Raw genomic sequence first — 22,214 nt, 5'->3', positions numbered from 1 at the left:
GGAGGGATCTTTCACTGAAGCACACATGTGAGATTGTAAAGGGAATATTTCTGCATGTATAGATATTCACTGTGAAATCCACACAGACTACCCTAAACAAATATTCCCATTTGTACTCTATTGGGTTGGAGAGACCCACTGTTGTAGAAAGCCAGCTATACATTCAATTTCTCCCAGTGGGCCATTGAGACAGCAGTCTAGAATGTATCAGTGTATTCTTTATTTATGAATCTTTTTGAATTCTCAAATATATATATATATATAGATATATGGCATTTGTACAGTATGTGCATGTCAGAAAATTGGGCTCCCATTAATGAAGTAATGTATCTCAGTAATTAACATTTATAACATTTTTATAACAGATTCATTATTCGATTATTATATTTTACCCATCTATGTTAGTTAAGTCCAATGACTATGGCTCACAGCCAATGAAAGCGAGCAAAGAGATCATCTTCAAAAAAATTTTGCATTACATAAAAACAAGAAAAGGGTTTCAGTACAGAAAGAAATACTCTGTCAATACCACAGGGAGGACTGCTAATTTAATAGTTATCTGACAGAAAGTCAATGAAAGCCTCCAAACAGCAGCTAGGTGACAAAAAAAGTTGAAAGGCCAAGGAACTATGTCCAAACATATTAATAGAAAGTAAAATGAAAGGAAAAGGCGTGATGGCAAAAGGTACCCAATAAACAGGAATAACCACATTCTTCACACAATTATGAAGCAAAGCCGCCCATTGTGGAGTGTGGAGAATATTAACAAGCTGGAACGGTGTTGGACAGAATCCTTTAAGAGCTTCGACTCATAAATGTTTCCAGGACATGGAGTACAACTGTGCTTTTTTTTGTTTGTTTGTTTGTTTGTTTTTGGGGGGGGGGGGGGGTTGCATTAAGCATCTCCTAAACCAGTGAGAATGTGAGAGTTGCCTGGAGAAAACATCTGGTGTGGCGAGGCTCAGTATCCAAGGAGAAGCAATCATATTACTAATATATATATATATATATATATATATATATATATATATATATATATATATATATATATATATATATATATATATATAAATTTGCCTATAGAATTTGGTTTGATGTTCAACCTGTTGCTCTAATTTTTCGAACCGACCCATCTGCTGGCACTCTGTTTTATTTTGTGTCTAACAATAAAAAAAGTTGCCTCAAGAAAGAAATCTGGGTACTGCTTTCATGGCGCAGCATTAAAAAAAATCATTATGTTATGAGGTGACAGACATATAGCAAAACAGAGAAGAAAGGAAATGTGTTAGTCAGCCTGGACATTTGGTGAGATCTAAAGAGCTGCATGAGTTATAACACCAAACCTATAGTTTCAGATTCTGCAAAAGTCTTGTTCAGACTCGCAAGCTTGGACTTGAATCATACAGTTCTGTTGCAGCTTTTAACATTTTTTTTTTAACTAAAGGCTTTGATATTCTGTAGTTAAAAGCTTAAGCTTCTTTTTAAAATATCTGACACCTCAACTGCAGTTTTGTGAGATTTCTTCTACCTTTCAATCAAGAAGTAAACTGAGTGATTTAGTGAAAACAGAAGGCAGAAGGTGGGAAAATGTGCAGAAAGGAAGAGGGAAAAAAATGCCTAGAGTATTGTTTTAAGCTTTCTGCAGCTGAGGTCGTACCTAATGTAGCCCACTAGTTCTTGACTAGACTCTTTCACCCTCCACTTTCAATTAAAAAAGAGACTAAACTATGCATTTGAGACATCCTCAAGTTTAATCATATTTCCTAAGATATGCTCTTTCATCAAAAAAAGAAAAAACGTTTGAAAATAATATTCCATGGCGATTCAAACTATTTGCAATTAGTGAAGTACTCAGATTCAGCAATGTAGAAAAACTCAAAATGAAAGGAATAAATAGCATTAAAGAAAGACTCTATTCGAATTGAGAAAAGCATTTCATCAAAAACATGTTTTAATTATAAAATACTATAAATTGTTCAAGTATTTATATATTTTGCTTCATTTTTTTGTCGCAAGAAGTAATTGGCGTTTAAGCACAAAGTTACTTCTTCTGGGTATGAATTGCACTATGGATTTTAGACTCAATTTGAGACTGTCCACAGAAATTCAAATGTAATACAAAATTTCAAGGCTGGCATCCCATAAATTCTTCTTTTGACTTCTTCAGGACTGGGTGTTGTTTGATCAAAACAGTTATGTATGGTTTTGTTTCGAGTGAAGATCTACAGACCCCATACGCAAGAGGAGAAATCAGAAAGTCATGGAGGAAAATGCTTGTGAAATCACATCGCAAATGTATATGCTTTTTTACTTTGTTTTCCATGTAAAAACCTATTTAATCTGCTGCAAATGCATCGACACATAAGCTCCAACGTGGGTCAAAGTCCACACACAGCAGAAACTAATTTTGCTGTCTGTCAGCACAGGAATTTATAAGCCAACAAGCAAATGTGAGATTACTGGCATCACCACATATTAGAAAGCTGAACTATGGCTGCATTAAACAGCGAGACAATCTATCACAAGTCACGCAGCCATCTGTCAACAGGTGGTGCTGTTCCACACAAGATGAATCTCAGGGAGCAGGACCCACTGTGTGCTGCTGGCTGGAGTTTGTGATCTGACTTCAAGTTGGACTTATCTTCTATGACAGGTGATATCATTGTAAGCGTTGCATTCAATGTTTTCATGCATTTTGCTTACAGTAGCAGCTGAAAAGCAACGTTTTTGAGTATGTGTCCGAAGCAGTTTTTTCAAGCACATGTGATCTGGTGTCACCATTTGCTTTTTGAAAAACTGGACTTGACTGACTAGTTTGTAGGACAAGCCTGTAGTGGGGAAAGTTTGTTAGGATGAACTCCTGACTAAATTATTCTCATTTCAGACGGATAAACAGAAATCAGTTTAAAACAAGAAGGGGCAAAAAGAGGATTTGAGTGACTTTGAACATGACGTCTTTTCTGGTGTCAAGAAGGGTGGTCTAAGTATTTCTAAAACAGTTGGACTACTTGAATTGTCATGCGAAACCATCTCCCAGGTTTACAGAAGAGAGCCTGAAAAAGAGAAAATATTCAGTGGCAGTTCTGTGTGGCAGTTCTGTGGGTGAATGTATGCCGTGTTTATGTCAGAGGTCAGGGGGGATGGGCAGACTGCTTCTGGGTAACTGAAAAGTAAGAGTTCAATGGAAAATAACACAAGTTATGCAGAATAGCATGTTAAATCTTAAAGCAGATGGGTGGCAGCAGAAGATCACATGTTCCTGACACTCGTGTCAGCTAATAACAGAAAAGTGAGGCTACAATTTACATTGGCTCACTGAAATTTGACAATGACAGCTTAGAAAATTATTGTGGATGAGTTTCTTTTTGAGCTGCTAAATTCAGAAGACAGGGTAATAACTTGATGTAAAGAACCTAAAAACATGCATCTATTGTATCTCCTGTTCAGACTCAAGGTAGTGGTAGAACTGCGTTTTCATACTGATCACCTTTTATAAACAGTAGCTCATGTGTTGTGTACCCCTACTTCGATGGCTATTATAGACGCCATCTGCAGAAATGCACTGTTCCCAGATAAAAACAACAAATCAGAGCCAGGTGGGAGGTCTTGGTGCTCTCAATCATGCTTATGTATACACTACCCAATGTGCTAATGGTGGAAAAACAACTAACCTTTACAGGAAAACTGATTATTTGCTGACATCTGTGGCCGTGCTTACTAGCCTGGGCACTCATAACTTGCTCTGCTGACAGGGAGAAGCTGTAGCTTGGGGAATAGAGGGAGGGAGCAGTGCATGCACAGGGATGATTGACAGCACTGTAGACCCTTCTCCTGGTTCTGATTGGTTGTTTCTGACCGATTGGTGTATTTCTGCAGATGACAGCAGAACTGCTGAGAGAAGGCAGAAGATCTTGATTTTTTCAGATTATCTGTCTCATATTATACTGTCATAACAGAGGGACAGTTTTAACAAAATGTAAAAAGCTTTTTTTTTTTAAATATAACTTACCTACTGCAACTTTAAAACATTCTAATTTATTCAACATGACTCACACCCAAAATAGGATGTGTGTGTGTCCATGCCTACAAAACCTTGGAATCAGCGTATCCTCCCTCAAGTCTATGAATAATGTCTTCTCTTCTCCTTGTCTGTCAGTAAACACTTTTTAAAGCAAAATTCTTTGAAGGACATTGCCTGTAGTTACATCTTGTTTCCAAGATTTCTCCTCTTCTCTGCTTCTGTGTACCTCTATCGCTTTAATGCTAAAATTGCAAGTGTATTGCTGAAGAATACAACTTCATAGTTCGCATGATTTAAGTCCAATTCTCACTGGGATATTGTGTGTGCGTTTGTGTATTCAAGCTTCTACACTGGCCACAACAAGCTTGAGTTTAAACCAAAATCCTACAAAGAAGTTTGAAATCTTGGTTGGCTCCCCTTGTTCAGCTGTGGCTGCTGCTATCTCACATGCCTAAGACTTGGTGGTGGGAACGCTATCAAAGAGAGAAATGCCTGGAAGGCACAGCAGCCCCAAGTCCAAAATTGATTTACACATTGAAAGGGAAAAAAAAAAAAGAAGCAGAAGGGGAGAAAAAACAGAACACGTTAGATTTCTGATGCAGGAAACAGAGAGATTCTGAGATGGAGCAGATGTACCACAGGATAAAGGCCACTTTGCCTAGCGAAACTGAAAGCTTGTTAAAATAATATGGCCCTTGTTAAATCATATTTTTCCTTCTTGAGGGTTTTAAGGATTTAAGGATTAACAAGTCTTGCTGCTTCATCCCTTTGATGCTTCAGTTGTGCTAATTTCAACCTTGAATTCCAAAAACTTAATTCCACAGCAGGGCAGTGGTGCTTACAACGTTATCAGCTCATATCTATATTGATCCAAGGTAAGTCAGTTCAGGAACAGCATACAGATTAGAAAGTCGTAAACTTGCAGCTGAATGCTTAGTTCCGGATTTGGATCCTAACTTTTTTTTTCTCCTTTTTTTTTATTTTGGAAGTGCAGGTGTTGAGCTCCCATGTGAGACAAATACCTCAGGCCTAAGTTTCAGGGCGAGAGAACACAGTCTCTGCCTGACTCCGTGTACGGCAAAGTGCTCATCATGACGTGAAGAGTCTCATCCAGCCTTAATTAAAACTTGAATCTTTTTTTTTGTAACCGTTATCAATTCTTTCTTACCAAAACTGAGCAACTACCTGAACTTTGCACATTTCATTATTTTTTTCTAATACAACAAGTTAGGTGATTGCATTATTACAACCACATTCAAAAGGCTGGATTCTTGGTGTTCTTCAGAGCTCTCTAAAAACATCATTTTAAGATGATGAGAGAACATGAATTTATGAACTGTTCCTCAAGGGAACACCCAAACTATACAGTTATGTTAGTCCTCCATCCATCCATCCATCCATCCATCCATCCATCCATCCATCCACCCATCCATCCATCCATCCTTTTTCTTCTTCTGCTTGTCTGACGTCAGGTTGCGGGGGTAGCTCCTTAAGAAGGGAGGCCCAGACTTCCCTCTCCCCAGTCACTTGTTCCAGCTCCTCCAGGGGAATCCCAAGGAGTTCCCAGGTCAGCCGAGAAATATAGGCCCTTCATCGTGTGTCCTGGGCTCAACTGGCTCCTCTTGAGTTTCCTCCCACGGAGAAAACTCATTTCCGCCACTTGTATCCGTGTTCTCGTTCTTTCAGTCATGACCCAAAGCTCGTGACCAAAGATGAGGGTAGAAATGTAGATCTACCAGTAAATCGAGAGCCTCGCTTTTTAACTCAGTTCTCTCCTCACCACGACAGACCGGGACAGTGCCCGCTTCACTGCAGACACTGCAAAATGACAGTGTCTTGTCAGTCTTATGCACACCCCGTCAAATAAAATGTTACCAAAACATTTTTTTGTGAAATGAAGGAAGTTCTTTTGAGTTTGGTCATTTTCATCAACCTTTTTTCAATGTGAATCGTCAAAATGCACATAAAAAGATATCATTGATGGAAACTCGGCTCAGGTAAATCCATACAAAAAGTGAGAGTATGAGGAAATTCATGTTGGAGGGCTCTTTTTTTGTGAAATATTAATGAAAAGTGGCCTTACATTTTACATTCAGGAGATGTGGTAAGAGTACTGTAGGTGTGTTTCAGTGTAGAAACTGGAGAATCTGTCTATAGAAGCAATGATAGAAGTTTTCCTCACTAAGAAAGAGGTCTTCAAGGCTTGACTGTGTCTTATCATTAGCTACTCTAGGTACCCATTGGCTGAATGGATTGTTGGTTTTGTGATCGCAGAAAGACAAACTGTGGTATTGGTCCAAAACCATTGAAATTATTCATTTGACATATAAATGCCCCTAAGCTCTGAAGCACTCATAAAGATATAAACTCCAGGTTATATGCTTAAACCTACAGGCAATATGGAATCCCTTGTTAAACCAATGTACCTGTTCTGAAAGAAACAAGTGGAACACAAAAATGAACACTGGAAAAATAGAGAGCAGAACTCAAACTGCACAGGAATGTCTTGACTCGTCAGTAGGTGTTAACATGTATAGGCTTTTATTACCCTCTGAAAAGGTTAATTTCTCATTATCCTTTCTATTCTTACAAAAAAAAAAAAAAAAAGTTCCATGTTTATGGAGATTCAAATCTTTTTTTTTTTCATCCTCCAATGAGATTCTAGCAGTTGAGTAAATAAATGAGGTCTCTCTAAATGCTATGAGTAAAATGATGTTGCCACAATTAGATGTTCCTAAAAATGTATGAGCTTCCACCTTGAAGCCCAAACACCAAAAGAAACCCCCAATCGTTTCTTTTAAGTTCCTTCGTTTATATTAGAGAAAACAAAATGCCCCAAAAATAATAATAATAATAAAAGAGACATTATGAAGACTAAGTTTTGATTTAATTTAAAGGGTTTTTTTCAGCTCTCCATTCCATATTGTGTGTAGTGCTCTTGAAAAAACAATCTAGCTTTAAAGTGCTTCTAAAACAGCCTGATGTGTCGGGCTAATGACATCAAAATGCAGATTGGAAGCTTTGGCACAAAAACACCTCTCGTTCGGAGACAACTGCATGCTGTATATAACACACGCAGACTCACATGGGGTAAGCCCACATATTCAGACACACAAGCACAACTCTAGAGGCAGCCACTCCTCTACTCACACAGTTTGCACAGTTAAATCAAACTGATTTGCTACCATTGTGGGAGAAAATTAGCATAACAAGGATGGGATCAAATGAGCTAGTTACAGCTTGAATCATAAATTGCAGACTGAGCAAACGTGCGGCTGCAGATGAATTGTAGTTCACATCAGTATTCATGAAAAGAGAGAAAAGTATGCTTGAGAATGGGTTGTTTTTTTACAATCAGTCAGTTAGATTTTGAAATGATGTATTTCAATTTTTTGCCGTATATTTAAATGACTAGTCCCAACTTCTAATTAAGTTTTGTAACAATGAGAAAATGAGCAGAATTATTCAGCAGCATTTTAAAATGTTTAAATTTTAATACATTACAGTTCTCTAATTCTATCAACAAGCACACAAAGTTCCACACTGCATTGTTGCAGATACAAGAATAGACATCAGTAGTTCTATCTTTGTAATTGACCCTAATGTGGATGTTACAAGAATGTGCAGATGGTCATAAAGAGAAAAGGTTATACTGTGAACATTTTTTTTCTCTTTTTTTGTCAGTGTACATTTATTAATACTCAAACTCATAATAAAAAATACAAATGTTCACAAAAAAGTTATCTTTATTCAGAAATAGAGCATGGTAAAAATAATTACTGATATTCACTCAGAAAGGAATTTACCAATTAATCTACATTAGATGCCTTTTATATTGAGAGTTATTGTTGAATTGTGTTGTCCTACAAATGTATTCATACTCATTCAAGTTTTCAAATTACAGCAAATGTTAATGAACTTTATAAGGCTTACTTTCTAGTGAAAAATAAATACAAAATAGATTGAGGATCATTGTGAAGTGGACAGATCTTTTCTAAAAGAAACTCAAAAAGTGTGCCATGCGTTTGTATTCATTCCTTTTTATTTCAATATCTCTTTATAAGAAATATAATGCAGCTAATAGTCTTACGAAAGCCAGTTCTTAATAGTCTAACAGTGTGCTTTAACCCATGTATTGTCTGTAAATCAGTGTTTAGTTTAAAGCGAATCAGTAAAATATTAAAGATTACATTGATCATGACAGTATGAGAAACTGACAAGTGACAAGAAAACATATTTTCTCCTTTAAATTATTGCCATTAAATCTTTTAGTATGGGTTACTTCTACAATATATGTCCCTAAGGAGACATTTTAAGGTATATTCAGAAATTAAATATATATATATATATTTATATATATATATATAAAAATATATAAAAAAAAACGTGTAACACTGTAACCACCAGAAAAAAACATATACAGTTCAAGGTTCACATAATGTGGACCAAGAAGCACATTGTGTGTTAAAATACTCATTCTAGGATGTGTTTTGTCTTCAGTGAGGTGAGAACACGCTTGGTTTTGACAGCAGTTTCAGCTATAAGTAGAGTTTCAAGTGGGCCCCAAAAAGACACCTCAGCTAAATTAAGTATGGGAAAGAAGATATGTGATGCTTCCTAATCACACTAAATGTCAATGATCAATTGAGTGTAAAGCTTTCTAGCACTTTTAGAAACACACCTATGTGAAGTGAAACCACCTAGTAGTAATTTTGTCTGTATGTAGTAAAAATAATCCTGGTGAAGCCCATTTGTTTTCCTACATGCAGTGCAACATAGAGCTACACGCATACCACATAAGATGCTGGGGGTGGGGAAAAAAAATGTTGATAACGTGCATAATTTGTGAATCAATATCAAAAAGCTTTATGGAATATTTCCGTGTGACATTTTACTCACTAAATATTCACCGTCCCAGATTTGGGGAGCTTAACCTACCATATGAATACGAGTTATTGAAAAATACCTTACAGCTTCCATCCATGACTTGTTCCGCAAGGAACCCAGATATTAACTAATAAAAACTGCAACCTAAAACAGAAACTTTGGTCTTAATCAGAAAAGCCTTGGTTACTTATTCTGCTCCATGGCTGGTAGTGACGTTTCCCTGAAAGTAATTAAACTTGAGCCTGTAAGGATAAAATGTAAGCTTGTTAATAAGTTCTGAGTGCAGTGGAAGGGAAAAAATACATTAAATAATGACAAAGAATAAAACACACACAAGTACTGAATCCCATTTATTGCTCTGGAAATTATATTGGATCTAATAACCCTGAGCTGTGAGACTACATTGCAGAATATCATTACTGCAGAAAAAAAAAAAAAAACACCTGGCAGGAGATGAGGATAGGAGGAAAACAGACAGAGGTGAAGAGGAGGACAGAGAGAGATAGAGAGGTGGAGCAGAAAGACGAGGTGAGTGGAGTAGCAGAGCAGAAAAACAGGCAGTGCCAGTTTTTGATATGGTGGTGATGTGGTTTTTGGCCCGGGGTAGCAAAACCTAGAGAGGCCAAAAATAACAATGAAAAATAGATATATATATTTGAGAGTCGTGACACAAGTGTTCCACAGAATGGACAAGACAAAAACACAAAAATCCATAAATATGAATCAGTTTATGCCACATTTTCAATATTAATCGATGCCTTTGAGTCTTTAGGAACCTGGAAACCGTTATTAAGGACAGATCTCTAATGAGATTGAGATTGAGTCACATTAATTCTCTCTACAGAACTGATTGTATTAATTGGATTGATTTAAGAGAATTTGGACCAATTTGGACTAGATGTAACTGGATATTAGTTGGAACAGTATGTCTTGTAAAGCGCCTTGAGATGACATTTGTCAAAAATTTGGTGTCCAACAAAAATGTTTGGCCTTCTTTGCAAGATTGAAAAAAGTAAAGCTGGTATAAATCAATGTGTCAGAGTAGGCATCAAACTGAAATGTTTTTTTTTTGTTTGTTTGTTTTATCATTACTTTATTTCTAATCACATCTATATGAGCGAGGTACTTAAATTGAACTCCACAAGGATAAACTTGACCTACTAATTATAAAATCAAGGCAGTTATTCTGTTTTCTTAGAAATGAGCCTTCTACGACATAAAGTCTGGGTTCGTTCAGTTCTTTCAAATGATAATTCTGACTTCAAACAGTATGAGATCTTTTGGCAGACAACACTTAAATCCATTCATATATCAGCTTCACCCACTCTCATAACTTTCATAATTATAAGACAGATGCATACAATCACGTTACCACCCAGAAGCATGCAACGGTACGCAGAAATACCTCTATAAATCTCCATATTAGTGATAGATAACATCAGAGCTCACCACACAACCATCTATGCTGCTAAGCAAACATCCACAAGCACAGCACATATACTTGCGCTATACAGCTCTTTTACAAACATATGTTTCAACAACAACAACACAAACCAGTGTGTGTGTGTGGGGGGGGGGGAATCTTCAGCAGTTCAGCGTCTTTTCAGTAAGTCAAAGTGAAGTCGGCTGTAGAAACATGGAATAGCCTACTGAGCATGGATCAAGGTAATTGCCTCTATGTGTACGGGGTTGAAAGGAAGAAAAAGAAAAATTACACATGAGCATGTGAGTTTGTGGGTGTTGCCCAGATCACCTCCAGGCTGAACTGATGAGCTCATTATTTTTGCTCCCAGAACCCCCTCCAGTGTCGGCAAACAGAAACACGCAAGCAGAGTTCCCCGAGAGGGTGTCTGTCTCTGTTAGTGTGTAAGCTTATGGCCTTTTCTTTGGAGCTGTGAACTATTTGTAAAAGTGAAAGGGATAAAGAGAGACTGGAGATGCAGAAGGAACAACAGCGCGGAAGTAAGGAAGTGTAAAAGAGAGCAGTGAGGAAAATCAGCTGACCAATGAGTGATGAACTGTGATCCCGTGTTTGGCTGTGAGGGATTTAGCTGAGTGGACATTCAAGATGGAGGAAACGATAAAACATTAACATGCGATTATTAAAATAGCACATACATTTAAATATATCCAACAGCTGTAATAGGTGATGTAGGCAAGGTAAGTTTATTTGTGTAGATAATCTCATGCATATACAATGAAATAGTGAAACATCTGTTCTTCAATTCCAATATTGTTTTCCCACAAATATTCAGACTATTTGCTATGTTAGTCAATATAATCTTATGAATTTCAGACATTTACTAATCATACTTGAAATGCCTCAGGAACTTGATCAGAGTCCAACTCCGTTAAACTCGTTTATAGTTTTGACTCGTCAGCAGGATTAAACTTCCTGAAAAGGACTATGGTCTTCAGTGGGCGAACCAAAATTGTCATGTCCAGTGAAACCAATATAGAACATTTTATCAAAATCTCCAACCATGAATTCTAGCTGGCGATGGCAGCCTCATGCTGTGGGAAATGGTTTTCAGTGGCTCGCACTGGGTAACTAGTCTCCAGAGAGTTTGAAATTAGAGGAGCCAAATTTAGAAAGAAGTTTTGAGGTTCATCTTGTGGTAAAAATGCACCCTGCTAAGTATGGTGGTACCAGAAATTGTATACAGCTGTTTTTGGAGTTAGGGATCTGTCAAGTCTAGGGAAACAAAAGTACAGTCTTACTTGTATTTTCTGTTTTAGTTCTAAGCTGGTATATGAGATCTGCCTATACATGTTTGTGTGAGTCTGTGGAATGAAACAGGGATGGAGAAAAATAAAATACATACATGCCGGAAACAATTTTCTCTCACTCAGCTGTAAAACACAGAATTATACACTTCTTTTAGTAAACAGTGCAGCCAAGTAACAATCACAAGTTTCAAAGTGTATTCCAAATAAAGGCCTTACAGATTTTTGAGCTGTGACAACAAGTACCCTGCAGGAGGATATCAAGCAAACTCATGTATGGAATGATCCAAACGATGACAAACGTTGTATAATTAGCATTTCTGCCTTCTTACTAAGCAAGATTAAGGAGACACGCACACACAAATATACACAGGGGAGAAGATCCCTATCATTTTCATAATTAATGCCAATGTAATAAGAGGCAGGATCCTGAAATTTAAGACTCTGGTCAAGACAGACATCTCATGGCAAACTTAAACCCAGTGATACAAAACAGACACACACGCCCAGCCGTTCTCTCATGTGGTTGAGTTGAAATCGATGCAGTTGGTGTATGTGTGAGTGTTCAGTAAATTATGTTGTAAACAAATATAAATATTCAGACATGTTTTATGCTTGGCTATGTAGCTTTTTTGCCTTGTATTACTTAAATCTTTCTTCATGTCGACTTCAGTTTAAGAAGCTCAAATTAGGTCATCAAAATGGTTTGAATCAGTATCCATCTTTCAAATGTCTAAATGTGCAACTATTCCCTGAACATCTACATACATAACTAGTCTGAGAATCCCGACTATGTAATTAAGACCACAGTCATGTCTCTCAAACTTGGCTCTGTGGTGATTGTTTCAGTTTACAATTCGTTTTGATTGTATGTGAGAATCTACTTCTTGCATTAAGGGTATCAGTTCTCCATGAAAACAAGTCTTTAGTGTTCTAGCTTTTGATTTATTTTATATGACATGACCTCCTTCCTTCAATCTCTTGTAAAACCTCATAGAAGTGGGTTAAATAAATTTTGACCACATCACAATTCTTCATAGTAGACAAAGGCATAAGAACTTCTGCTCTTGACACCACTTTGTTAAAAATGTAAATTCTGTTGCGACACCTCCAAGCGCTGCAACCATCTTCTGATGTCTATTTATTTCTCATTTTGTACTATTTATTTCTTTATCTTTGTATATTATGTATATACACATAACCTGCATCTTAACTCGAGTCGAGCAAATCTCAATCTCGTTGTAATCTGTTGATGACAATGACAAATAAATCTTATCTTATCTTATTTCTAAAGGTGCTATTGACTATTAATTTTTCACCACTAATCCATACATAAATTCAGGAATTAAATTATGAGTAATGATGCAAATGACAAAGGTAAAAAATATTGAACACACTATTTATTTCATACTTTGTAGAAAAACCTTTGCTGCTACATGAGCATCAAAACGTCTCATGTATGGAGGAACTAGACACCTGCATTGCTCAGGTGTAATTTTGGCCTATTCTTCCACAAAGTCTTTAAATCTGGACGGTTCTGTGGGCCGCTTGTGTGAACTCTGATGTTTAGTTCTTTCCACAGATTCCACAGGTCAGGTGGTACGATGGGCCACATATCGCAGCTTTATTTTCTTTTTCTGAAACCACTTGAGATTTTCCTTGGCTCTGTGTTAGGGATCACTGGCTTGCTGAAATGTCCACCCAGGTTTTATCGTCATCATTCTGTCAAATGGCAGCTAATTCTTCTCACTGATTTCTTGGTACATTTTCCATTCATCGTCTCTTCAGTTATATGAAGTCTGCCAGTACAACGTGCTAAAAAGCAGCCCCATACCACGATGTTCCCACCTTCAAACTTCACTGGCGGTCTGGTGTTTTAGTGGTGATTTGCAGTGCAAACATGGTGTGTGTTAGGAAATCCAAAGAGTTCAGCTTTGCTCCCATCAGACCAGATTATCTTCTTCCAGTATTTTCCAGCCTTGTCTAAATGTTTAAATGAGCTCCAACATGAGTTTCTGTATATCTCTAGGCCTCCAAAAACTCAATTCTTTTGATGGAAGAATAATACACATTACAGCTACAACAGGTCTTTGCAGCGTTATTGCTGCTCAAGCCTAACTAAGAAATCCAAAGCAAATTTATAAATCAATGATTCATTAATACCAGTTTTAATGAAACATGCTTTAAAGCTAAATTAGTCATATATTGTCAGCTTTATGTAGGAAAACTGAGTTGAAAGGCAGTGACTGTTAACCCATAGGTTGCATGAGGCAAATAATTGAGTTGAATTATTCAGCATTTGAAATAATTATGTTTCCAACTGTCCAGGCCTGGCTTTCCTGTGGCTCCGGCACCAGACTTTTGTACGCGTCTGACCTCGTCAGCAGCTGGAGTTACAAGCCTCATTTACCAGATTCACATCAGTTATGTTGCACCACAGTTTAGCTGCTGTGAGGTACAGGAAAATAAAGACAGATAGCATCTGAACTAAAAACAAACCCTTAAGAATTTCCTCTGAGCATGGCCATTATAATGTTGTATAAGGCTTTGATAAAAAGCCAAAGGTAGGGAAGAATTAAGCATTGTTGCCAGGTCAAAAGTTGCTTATAAGGCAATTTTCAGAGATTACTGAGGGCTTTTTATTTCAGTCCCATATGAAGTAAGAGTAGATAGGAAGGAGATGAGGTAACGTATGGAAGAAGATAAGAACAGACTTCAGGGACTCTATCAGGGCAGAAAATGATACATTAGCAGCATTTAAGCAAACCCAGATGGGTGAAACGTTTTTCTGCTTTAAAAAAAAAAGGCGTGGAAAATGAACAGCTGTGAAACTGATTATATATATAAAATTTTAAAAAGTGTTTTTATATTATAGAACATAATTTTAACCAAGGTCCTCTAACTGGACAGGGGGAAGGGAAAGAGACAGCATCCTGTTCCCAGGTCTGCTGCAGCTGCAGAGAGTGACGCTGCATTGTGAGAAAGTTGAGGTAAGCTGGCTGTGTGTCCAGCCGTTGCTAAACTGACATGCATGGGGGCTGTAAATAAAGATCTGCTTCCCATGACAGAGAAGATTGGCTCTTCTCCTCTCAAGCATCAGGCTGCCTATTGGCTTGTAAAGCAGCTTTACAAGCCAAACCAGCCCGATTGTGGCATTCAAAGTTTCTACTTTTACAATTTATAGCACTTTACAGCACAATAACCACTAAATATAAACTAATAAATAGATATAAGAATAACAACTGTACTTTAAAATAACTAGTAGCTTTTATGACTCTCAGTTCTGCATTATAAAGTTACAAATTGTTTATTAAAAACTTTTTTTCAGCTTCTCTTAATGACTGTAATAGCGTTACACATTTATTGGCACTCATGAAAATGAACCCAAGAACAGTAATGTATTTTAAAATTCATGATCAAAATGTGCAATAATTATTTTGTTGGCTTAATAATTTGATTATATTTGTAAGTATTGTATAAAACTTTTGCAATATTATTCATTGCTGATTAATCTACACACACACACTCCTACCCACCCATATATATATATATATATATATATATATATATATATATATATATATATATATATATATATATATATATATATGGGTGGGTAGGGGTGTGTGTGTATGTGTGTATGTATGTATATAGAATATTCCAGGATTTCTCAAACACTCCAGGTATATTTTGTTTATGACGGGGGTATAACATTATAACATGATACAACGCTTAAAAAAATTTGTTTTACAAAATACCATCTATTTAAACAGAGGTACATGGACTGCATAACAATTACATTATCTGCATGAAACCAGCCAAGTCTAAAGTAGTTCCTGCATGTAGTCAGACTACCTTGCACAAAGCCAGGTTTCCAGTTTTTATGATGCATTCATTAAATCTCATCTAACATTCAGTTGTTAAGATAGAGGGTGCATTTCCTACAATTACTAATCCTTTACATAAGTCAGTGCAATGAGGTCAGAGTTTCCTATCGATACAATTTCCAACTCAGTTCAGGTTTTAAAATGAATCTAGTTTTGTTTAAAGGGAGCAAGGTGAGTAGGTCAGCTGGGACAGGAGACAGTATTGAGAATCAAGAGAAGCTCAGCAGTGCTGACAAAAGCGGTCTAACTGTCCACACCTCCATTTTTGGTCATTTGTTGTTTTTCCATTCTTACATATTGCAGCTTTTTTTAAAGATTCAATCTCCTTTGAGTTCAACTTTTCTTTTGCTTCATTACTAATAGTATTTTTTTTTTCACTTTTTAAAATCAGTGTCAAGTCTTTATCTAAATACTATGAATCAGCAGTCATTGAGTGTATCAGAGATAGTCAAACTGATAGAGACCCGGTTTTCCCTTTTGGGGTATGGTGTGGAAACAATTAAACAAAGGAGATACAGACAGAGTTGATTTTACAACAGGAGGAAGCTTAGGTCATTCAATGTTTACAGCAAGATGCTGCATATCTTCTATAAATCTAGTGCAGCGAGTGCAATCTCTTCTACCATTATTTACCGCAATATCAGCATCTGAGCCAGTGATTTCAAGTAGGCAAACAAACTGATAAAGAAGCCTGCTGTAAAACCTTTGGAGACTATTGTTCAAACAAAGACTCTTAATAAAATGAAGATCATTAAAGACAACGCTTAGTATTTTCTTCATGAGACTGTTATATCTTTAGTCAAAGGCTTGTTCAGAATTACTGAAATACAGGAGAGCCTTCCTGCCCACAGCCATCAGCATCTACAACAACTCTTGCAAGAAAGCTGCACAACATGACTATCCACAATATTTAATTTCCCTTTACGTACAATGAAGCATTTTAGAATTAAATTCAGGCTGGAAGAAACCTGTACTGCCTCAGGATCTCATCCGAGTGACTGGAAATCTTCAAAAGAAAAATACTTTGAACAGAAGCCTGAACCACGTCAGCTGACGCCTTTCGATGCATTGAAGCAGCCACTCTACTCTGACCTCAGCAGGGATTAGAAAGCTTTAGTCTAAAGTTGATCCCAGCAATCCCACAGATCAAGCTTTGAGCAACTAGGATTTGGGATCTTGTTTTTTCAGTTCTGATATTTTTATTTACACAGACAGATCAGTAAACTGAAAGCTATAAATATTTTCTACCATTCTCTCTCCTCTTGACCTCAATCTCACCACATCCAGACGTGTACAGAGAAAAAAAAACATCATTTCCCTTTCTTTTTTATTTTCCAAATATATTCTATTAATTAATTACTCAAAGACTGAAATGTTTCAAGTCATTATTTCCTCAGTAGTTGATCGTTTTAAATGTTGTGGCAAGGTCACACGGTTGTGCAGTATTTACCTGCGCTGAAATGGCAGCCTTATGGGAACTGGATTAAAAGGGTTCTTTAGCTAAATGATGCTAGATTGTCAGGATCAAATTAAATTATTTAATTTATTAGGTTGGGAATGTGTTCCTGTTCTTTCTCCCCATTTAATATGAATAGGTGTTGCATTATTTTTTATTTGTAGCAGTTGTTTTGCCCCAAGTGTTGTTTTTATTATTTAAATTAATTTGTGTTGAAGCCATCTGTCATACAGTACTTCTCAGAAACTGTTTCCTTGAAATCAACTAGCTCATACTTCTTTTTTTTTTTCTCCGAAGAGTTTTTGCGGCACTAGTGGCTCGTATTTTTTCCACAGTAGGCAGACAGGAAGGAGGGTGAGGAGAGGGGGGAAGACATGCGGTAAAGGTCGTCGGGACCGGGAGTCGAACCCGCGACGTCCGCGTCGAGGACTAAGGCCTCCAAACATGGGGCGTGCTAACCCCCTGCGCCACCACAGCACGCCCCCATACTTCATTGGGTAGTGAAGATAAAATTCAACAATTTTGTTTTTGTTGGTCTAATACAGTTCTTTAATCTAAACTTAATTGAACATTTCCAGTTCAAAATCTAAATTACCCTCAATAATCAGGTCAAAACTGGATAACAACACAGTGAACAGAGATTTAAAAAAAACAAAACAAAAAAAAACTATTTCAGATTCATAAAACACTTTTTCTGTGAGAAAATATTTTTCATTGGCATTGTGACCACCTTAGCGTTTTCCAGGCATAAAAAATTAAAGATACTGACAAGTAAATATATTCTACACAGACTACATGTATGGTGAGCATTTCCTCACATGTCCCCTACTAAATGTACAGCTGCTCTGATTATCTTTCCTAATGTGGTTTGCATAAAATGGAATCAACATTTAGTGACTTCAGGGGAACATTTTATTACGTGGTGAATAAAGAATTCACAACATATAAGGAAAATAAAACCTGGAAAGTGATAGAATACACCCAGAAAAAAATAATGTTATGAAGAACAATGGCTTGATTAGCCTGAAAATGAAACGACACAAATGAAAAAGAGAGAGACTTACTTCCTAAAACACAAACAATATCTTATATGTTACTTTATTAACAGTTGTATTCGTCACACATTTTACCCTGTTAAGTAATTCCACACCATATGCTTCCTACATTCACTTGCATCTTCGACTGCAAGCAGAGCAGTTACTATAATTTAGCAATTACTTGTTCCTGCTGCCTCATATTCGTGCATCTTATTGCTAACCATATGGCCAAGCCGCATGGTATTCAGTTTACATTCAGAATGCTTCTTTCTTCGACATCTCCATCAGATAACATTCTGTGCAATCACACTCGATATTGAACTGGCTATTCTCCATGCAATGTTTTTCTTTTTTTTTTCTGTTTCCCATAAGAAGCAATATGAGGCATCCCAATTCACTTGCAAATGTTGCATCTATAAAATCGCATTATGCTTTTATTGGCGGGTGGAAACATTTCCAATATAAGAAAAGATACAGAACTGAAGAAAAAGAAGGCACCGTGCTGGGTGATACCTTTAACAATGCAATTTTATGTTCTTCAGCAACACAAGGCTTCGTCCTGTATGTGTATGTATAAGTGTATATATATATATATATGAAACTGGCTGATATTATGAGAGACAGACGGGAGAAAGAGAGCAGGTAGTCACCATTTCTTCAGCAAAAGCGTGTAATGGTGTCATATTTCACTCTTGTTTTGCTAGATTGCAAACATATGCAAATATGAAGTCAGAGTAAAGAGGTACTTTGACTTCATATTTGCCACAGTCACCTTTACACAGACTGTAAATAGTTGAAGTCAACAGCAGTGATATTGTAAGCTGAAAGTTAAAACTCAGTTCTTTTTGATTGGCACCTTGTCACCTGTCACCCAGACTTTGCTCATAACAATCTGATGCTGAGCAAGTTAACTGTCAAGTTAGTTTACATAGTAAACTAACATTTCACTCTGACAATAACAGAGCTATAACTGTATTGCATTTGTTTAAATGTTCAGTTAATATTAATTAATATGCACAAGTCATTGGCTTTAAACCAAGGAAAAGAAATGTGCTACATTGCATCGCACAGGAACAGTTTGACAATAATTTTTTAAAAAATGCAATCAATTGTGATGTGACTTTGAAAGCAGTGGCTGTTGACAGGTAATGCCTGTCTGGTGTGTAGTCTTTCTCAGTGTTCATCCCTTTCATACCAAAAATGAACTGCATACATCTGAAACCTCTCGACCAAATCACCACAAAGAGGAACTGCCAAAATAGTTCCGGAGTTCAGCAATCCTCACTTGCTTCTATTGCATGGTTTACATCAAGCTATACAAACTAACTGAAAGTTCAGTCAATTCCTGTGAAATGGTTTCACAGAAAGGTAAGACAGTTTTTAAACTTCAGAAGGTAACACCTCAGACCTCTACAAATACTTTTTGTCACACAAACAGCAGACCAGTAAACAGTAAAAACATCTGCTCCTTTGCAGTGTTAACACAGGCATCCTTCTCCCTAGCAACACTATGCAAGTCATTATAGGGGATACAGAGATATTCCCAGGACAGCAGGGATATGTATTTTTTTAAGTGGGGTCTGGGGCTTACCTGGTGTCTGTTCCCATTGGGTCATATCCACTAAAACTTCAACGAACAGTGCCCAGGAGGCATCCTGATCACATACTTATACCATTTTACATGTATATACTGCAAGACCAATTCAAATTCACCTATCACATCATTTTTCTAGAGAGAAAAAGAAAAAGAAAAAAAAAACAAAGATTGCCTTTCACATAAATAATCACCACCTTATCTATTATGTATTAAGTAATTCAAAATTGCTGCCTATAGAGGTCAAGCTTAAAAAACAATGTTTGGCCTCCATGATCAAACATTTTCCTACTACATAGGTGAGTGCTTAGAATTCATTTTACAACATTCAAGAACTGCTAAAGTATTTAAAATGGAACTTTGTGCCTCTTTAAGTTGTCCATCTCTTCCTCCATCCAACCATCCATCATGAACAAGAAACTAAGATATAAGAACCTCCTTCACTTGAGGCTCCTAATCTAGTTCCCCAAAACCAAATTATGCTGCCATCTGGCTTGCACAGTGGCCGACTACGATGTTCTTCCATGCAGGCAGCAGGCTGGAAAAGTTTTGCTAATACTTTTTTGGGGCCAAACCTAACCGAGATCCTGAAGCCAAGGCTTAACCACCATGTGCTTGCTTGCAAACTGTCCTCCAAGGCACCATACTCGAGTCACTGTAACCTGGGCGAAGTTTGAATGTAATGGTGATCTGCCATTTATTCAGATTGTAGAGTTGCTCTTAGACCCATTCCTTAAGGACAATTTGCCATGGGGGTCCTTTTTAGAAGCAGAAGCCCCACACAATGTAGCTGTTAGCTCTTAAGGGCACTCAAGCATCTATCGTATCCTGGACATAAAACTGAATTAGAACATATTAGAATGCCAGTGAACTGCAGCCAAGAAACCAAAAAATCCAGATGATGAGAGCTGTTTTATTAGTTTTCCAACTGATTTAAATTCTTTGCAGTCTCGGGAAACTACAAGGCAATTTAGCACCAATCATCTCTCACACTAATACTGCAAATCTTTACACAAAAGATCAATCATCCATCACCAGTCAGGCTTTTACACTTTCAATTGTGACAATTGTGCCACTGTACGGCTACTATGCTTACTGCACGAGTGGATTATGGACTTGAGTTTGAATCAAATGGCAAAGTGGAATGATTTTTTTTTTTTTTTAGGGTTTCTAATTCCCATAGCAAAGAGAGTTAGCATATTGACAGAAACAAGGCATGGATACCTGGCACTAAACAAAAAGTAGTGATGAAAAGTGCCTTTAGGCTGAGCTGCTGTTGGGAGAAATGAACAGAGGAGGCATCTATTATCTGCGTCAGTGACAGGTGCACACATAGACACACACACACACCCCTTCAGTACATATAATACCCACAAACACACACACAAACGCGCCTGCACGCACTCACAGCTCAATGGGTGGTCTGACAGAAGTGGTTCATTGTCCATGAATGCACCTAAAATTTCAGAGTGTTGCATCAGCCAGTCGACTGTTTTTGCTAAATTAGTTTGTCCTTGTTTCCTGGAGCCACTGAAACTGCAGAGCATGTGGGACAAATGGCACTTTGGCTGCTCCTATGAAGTGATTTCACATGACATTGCTTTTAAAGATTTGCTCATTGTATATTTGTCTTTAAAATGAATTAACAGTTGCTTATATCTCTCCTGTAAACACGTGCACAACAAAAGAAACAAGTGAATACTGAATAACAATGTGGTTGCATCTGTTGAAGAACACTTTCTGCAAAGGTGAGATTATGCAAATATGCTAATGATCCCTTTTTGGCATTGTTAATGCTTGACACTTGCTTGGTTTGTTTAACTAATTAAATAATTAATCAGTACATTACTTATTCATTTATTTGTTCATTTCATCAGTTATTCACTGAATCATGTAATATGATATAAAGGCTTGAATATCATCATGCATTAATTATAGTTTGATTGTCAAAAGTCATGACATGTCAGTCAGTGCTTCGTGTTATCTTAATACTCAACACTTTGCTGATTTTAAGAAAGATATTGTCTTCTCCCTGTGTGTTCTCATATCTTTATTAAAAAATAGTCACATCTGCACATTTGGATTAATGTTCTTTTGATCTTTTTTTCTGCAAATACCTGAAAGCTTGTAAAGCCATCTCTCAAATTGTTAAGTAAACAAGGGACAGCCATGCATGCACACCTGTTATGTATCTTTAAAAAATGTAATAGCATAGCAAACGGTGCACAGTTACAAACACAAAAGTGTCACCAAGGTGTTTAGCAACCTGATCAGTCAGCCGTTAAAGTGAACAAGCACGCAAGGTTGGAGGCCGGGGGGCAAATAGATAGCAATCTGAGTAAATGTAACACCTACCATTTTTTGAGCAGCATCATTGTTATTTGGCACAGATCCATCATTTGCTTTAGCTTTGTCAATTTCAGTAAATTGAAACATCTCTATTTTTGTATATTTTTCAGTAATTGAAGTTAAAAAGGAAAACTCACTGGCTGTTCAGGCTGCTGTGTCCAAGCTAATGGAAATGTAAGTAGAACTAAAAACTGTGGTCAAAGAGATGCTCAAGCAACAGGGATAATACATCTTCACTGACTTACTGACTTACTCA

Source organism: Xiphophorus maculatus, chromosome 3, assembly GCF_002775205.1.
Source record: "Xiphophorus maculatus strain JP 163 A chromosome 3, X_maculatus-5.0-male, whole genome shotgun sequence".
Lineage (NCBI taxonomy): Eukaryota > Metazoa > Chordata > Actinopteri > Cyprinodontiformes > Poeciliidae > Xiphophorus > Xiphophorus maculatus.
This window is presented reverse-complemented; position numbering follows the sequence as displayed.